Source organism: Saccopteryx bilineata, chromosome 9 (genome assembly GCF_036850765.1).
Source record: "Saccopteryx bilineata isolate mSacBil1 chromosome 9, mSacBil1_pri_phased_curated, whole genome shotgun sequence".
NCBI lineage: Eukaryota > Metazoa > Chordata > Mammalia > Chiroptera > Emballonuridae > Saccopteryx > Saccopteryx bilineata.
In genome coordinates this window covers 70,924,833-70,930,161 of record NC_089498.1, presented here as the reverse complement: position 1 = coordinate 70,930,161, position 5,329 = coordinate 70,924,833, and the positions used below count along the sequence as shown (strand labels likewise).

Genomic DNA, 5,329 nt, shown 5'->3' with positions numbered 1-5,329 from the left:
ATTTAATAGCATCACTGTGAGAATTTTTTTTGTGTATGTGACAGAGATAGAGAAACACAGAGAGGGACAGATAAGGACAGATAGACAGGAAGGGAGAGAGATGAGAAGCATCAATTCTTCACTTGTGGCTCCTTAGTTGTTCAATGATTGCTTTCTCATATGGGCCTTGACAAGGGGGCAAGTGACCCCTTGCTCAAGCCAGCGACCTTGGGTTCAAGCTGGTTAGCTGTGCTCAAACCAGATGAGCCCACACTCAAGCTGGCGACCTCAGGGTTTCAAACCTGGGTCCACTGCTCCTAGTCTTGACGCTCTGTCTACTGCACTACCACCTAGTCAGGCTCACTGTGAGAATTAAATAAAATAAAATGCAAGGTTTCTGGGACATAATAAGGCTTCCATTAATGTAGCCATCTTGATTTTATGAACAAAATCTATATGTTTGGTCATCTTCAAATGTTAAATTGGTGTAGTCCCTTGTAGTTAAAAGTGTGTGGATACTTGGATATTAATGTTTAAAATTATTATTTTGTAGAGGAAAGAAAAATTAGACTACCAGGTGCAAAATAGAAGTATAAAATTTATTTAAAACCACCCACAAAGTTTTGTATAATCAGGAATGATACAATTTGCAATAGTTTTTTTTAAAAACTCATGACAAAGATTTAAAATATAATTTCAATTACAGTATTCATTTAGCCTTATCCTTTAGAATTAAAAAAACTTTATGTTCTAAATAAATGAGACACAAAGAAAATATAATAGACAATTTCCACAACTATCTTTACATGTATGTTTCAATACTAGTACATTTCAATGCATTTTGCTACATAAACATGAAATCATGTACAACTGCTGTGCACCAAAATTTAGCTTAATTCGATCTTTCAAGTAACATGCAATTTCAACTCACAAGTCTTCAAGTACCGTTAGTAAGTGTTCCCTTGTATGCAGAGCACTATATGTTGATCCTGAATTGAAATAATCAAGATTATCAATTATCTTTTTCTGTTCTACATGGTGAAGTGCTTTTTCTTTAAACGGTCTCCCATATATTAAGAACCAAAAATGGTTATTTGTGGAGTTTTAAAATCTTTTCCTTACTATTTCATTGTATGGGATAATTAATACAGTAGGATGGAAGTAGGTGAAAAATAAGTCTGCCAAACCAAAAAATTAAAGGTACAAAATAAATATGTAGTAAATACACTTCAAAAAGAAAAACTCATCTACAGACAGGAGTATTAACTTGTGAAATTGGTATTTCTCTATTGGGCATTCAGTACTACTCTATTTCTCCAGGGTGAAGGATCTGTGAATATTTTACTCCCTCTAATGTTAAGTACTTAGTCTTCTCCTTTGAACCAAGTTATTGACATGCACATGAATCTACTGGTAGGTCCCATATAGCATAAGAAAAAAATGAAGAAACTGGAAATTAACATTTTTCGTTGTTTTAAGTAGTTTTAGGAGTTTCTCTTTAGGGAACACATCATAGCTTCTTAATGTCCCAAAGATGACCATCCCCACATATGTTGCAATGCCACTCTTTATTTTTACTATAAAACCATGTCTGAAAAAATATCACTTTTGAAGCACCTATCACATTGTTATCTCATAAAAAAAAATATGACCGTATGTAGCGATAAAAAACATTTAATCTTTGTTTTTTGTCAAGAATTGTTTTTGTCAAGTCTTATGTAGTCAACCATTTTGTAAATCACAAACCAGGCATTTATTGGGGTAGGCAGTTATTGAACTGAATCACTAAAAGTGGAATTTCACTATTTAGGGCAGTTTCACCTGGTTTTTTCATTGGTAACACATAATGCATTGATAGAATAGCCAAAATATCTTACCTGTTTGTACCTATCAAGAACTTTACTGAAATTTTTGCAAATACATTTCAGTTTTCTTAACTCTCTGGGCAAAGGTATGTTTAACCTTTGACCTAGAGGTTATATTCAGCTGGAAACAAAGTGGAACAAAAAGACAAAACAAATTCAAATAATTAAGCTTCCAACCTGATCTATAAAATGGTGTTACAATCTAATGATGTACTATCTCTTACAGATGCTGACAGTTTTACATTATAAAAAAAAATTTTTTTAAAGATTTTATTTACTTGTTGCCTGACCTGTGGTGGAGCAGTGGATAAAGTGATGACCTGGAATGCTGAGGTCACAGGAACAAAAACCCAGGCTTGCCTGATCAAGGAACATATGAGAGTTGATACTTCCTGCTCCCCCCCTTCTCTCTCTCCTCTCTAAAATGAATTAAAAAAATCTTTAAAAATTATTTATTAATTTAGAGAGAAGAGGAGGAAGAGAGAGAGAAAGGGGGCCAGGCAAGCCCTGGATTTTGAACCCGCGACCTCAGTGTTCTAGGTTGACACTTTATCTACTGCACCACCACCAGTCAGGCCACTTTTACATTCTTATGATGAGGCCTAGCTCTGAGGAGCAGTGATAATAGTTTATCCCATGGACTTGTGCTTTACCATGGGGTACGCTCCCATCAGGATAGAATTTGAAAATGAAGAAGGCGTTGGGAACTCAGGCTGGACGCAATGTCACTGAGGGGTCAGTAGCACAACTGTGGTGGGCTGCCAAGGAGTCAAGAACAAAGAAACTTTCAGACTATGTGGGCAGAAATGAGAAGAAAAAACCCCATAAAAGACTCTAGTCAAGATTTTTACGATGAAGCCTAGGAACTAGAATAGTCAGTTTACCAAGCTCATTCCTTCAGGAAACCTGCATTTCAATATAACAAATACATTAAATTTTGATTATGAGTTGCTGACTTTAGTCTTTTTAAAAAATAATACACACACACATATATATATATTTAGTGAGAGAAACAGGGAAAGACAGAGAAAGGGATAGATAGAGACAGGCAGGAAATGAGAGAGATCAGAAACATCAATTCTTCATTGCAGTTTCTTAGCTGTTCATTAATTGCTTTCTCATATGTGCCTTGACCAGGGGGTTACAGCAGAGCCAGTGACCTCTTGCTCAAGCCAGCAACCTTGGGCTCAAGCCAGCGACCATGGTGTCATGTCTATGATCCCACGCTCAAGCCAGCGACCCCACGCTCAAGCTGGTGAGCCTAGGCTCAAGCTCGATGAGCCCACGCTCTAGCTGGCAACTTTGGGGATTCAAACCTGGGTCCTCTGCGTTTCAGTCTGACGGTCTATCCACTGCCCCACTGCCTGGTCAAGCTTGAAAAATACTTTTAAAGCAATAATTACTTAGGAGGTTTCCTTCTATTTAGTGGTATAAAGTCTTTATGTTAAAAAAAAATGTCTCTACAGGAAAATATAAAACTTAATTGAAGCACTAAAGCAAAAGTCCTAGGAATCTGGGAGACTTTCTCTTTTTTTTGTGACAGAGACACAGAGATAGACAGACTGTAAGAGAGAGAGAGATGAGAAGCATCAATTCTTTGTTGCGGCACCTTAGTTGTTCATTGATTGCTTTCTCATATGTGTCTTGACCTTGGGGCTACCACAGACCGAGTGACCCCGTGCTCAAGCCAGCGACCTTGGGCTCAAGCTGGTGAGCCTTGCTCAAACCAGATGAGCCCGAGTTCAAACTGGCAACCTCAGGGTTTGAACCTGGGTCCTATGTGTCCCAGTCAGACGTTCTATCCATTGCGCCACCACCTGGTCAGGCTGGGGAGACCTCCTTAAGTATGCACAAGAAAATAGCTGGCTGAATAAAGAGTTGAGGTGTCCCCGCCGACTCCCCCTGAGGACTCCTCAAGCCGTCATGATCCAGCTGCACCAGCAGCTGTGGGACGAGAGCCAGTTGGTGCTGCAGGCCTTGCAGAACACAGAGCTGGAAGAGCTCACGGTGCAGGTGATCCGGGACTGCCTCGCGCAGATCAAGGTGCAGCACATCTGCTCAGAAATGGAAGAGTCAGCACAACATGTGTGTATTTCTCCCTCCTAATATGCAAGGACTGACCGATGACCAGATTGAAGAACTGAGATTAAGGGATGAATGGGGTGAAAAGTGTGCTCCCAGTGGCGGTGCAGTTTAAAAAGGACATGGAACAAAGAAATGGGCATGCTCCAAATGAAAAAATAAAGCAAGTTTTAGACTCTAAAACCAAAGCAATAATATCTGAGAAGCAAGTGCAAACCAGTGTTTGTTTTACCATGGAGATAGTGAAAGATGCCCTTGACGAGCTCTGAGGAGCAGTGATGATAGTTTATCCCCTGGGCTTGCACTTTACCATGAGGTATGATCCCATCAGGATAGAATTTGAAAATGAAGAAGGCATTGGGAACTCAGGCTGGATGCAATGTCACTGAGGGGTCAGTAGCACAACTGTGGTGGGCTGCCAAGGAATCAAGAACAAAGAAGCTTTCAGACTATGTGGGCAGAAATCAGAAGAAAAAACAAAAAAACAATAGTCAAGATTAAGCGAAGGGAACAAGGAGCTCCAGCCAGATAAACTATTATTAGATGTAAGGAGCAGCAGCATTTTCTGTGATGCTGTGTTATCACAGAAGACAGGAAGAACTCAAGAGCCTGGAAGAAAATGATGACAACTCCTGTTTAAATTCTCCATGGGCAGGTAACACTGCTTTGAAACAATATTTTCATGGGGTGAAAGACAAAGTGCAGACCACGATGAAGTTCACTAGTTGATGAAACTTCCAAAAGTATTAGCTCACCTCTCTTTAGGCAAAATAATAACAATAACTAAAAAGAATACTGACAACCTTCTGTGAAAGATGTTAGAAATTTCTAGTTTTCCTTTTAGTTTGAATTTTTACAATAAAAGTTATATATATATTTATTTATTTATTTATTTCATTTTTCTGAAGCTGGAAACGGGGAGAGACAGTCAGACAGACTCCCGCATGCGCCCGACCGGGATCCACCCAGCACGCCCACCATGGGGCAATGCTCTGCCCACCAGGGGGCGATGCTCTGCCCATCCTGGGTGTCGCCATGTTGCGACCAGAGCCACTCTAGCGCCTGAGGCAGAGGCCACAGAGCCATCCCCAGCGCCCAGGCCATCCTTGCTCCAATGGAGCCTTGGCTGCGGGAGGGGAAGAGAGAGACAGAGAGGAAAGCGCGGCGGAGGGGTGGAGAAGCAAATGGGCGCTTCTCCTGTGTGCCCTGGCCGGGAATCGTAAAAGTTATATTTTAATTTTTAAAAATGTTTTGAATTTAGAGAGTGGAAGGGAGAAACATTATTTGTTGTCCCACTTATTTATGTATTTATTTATTCTTTTATGTGCCCTGACCTGACTGGGGATTGAAACACAACCTTGCCATAACGGGACAATGCTCTACCCACTGATATATCTGGCCAG

General features: G+C 40.2%; 1 pseudogene; it reads left to right on the top strand.

Annotated features, from left to right (window-relative positions):
- Positions 1–688: 688 nt before the first annotated feature.
- On the top strand, positions 689–4,862 carry LOC136312695 (cilia- and flagella-associated protein 298 pseudogene; annotated as a pseudogene).
- The last annotated feature ends 467 nt before the right edge of the window (positions 4,863–5,329 follow it).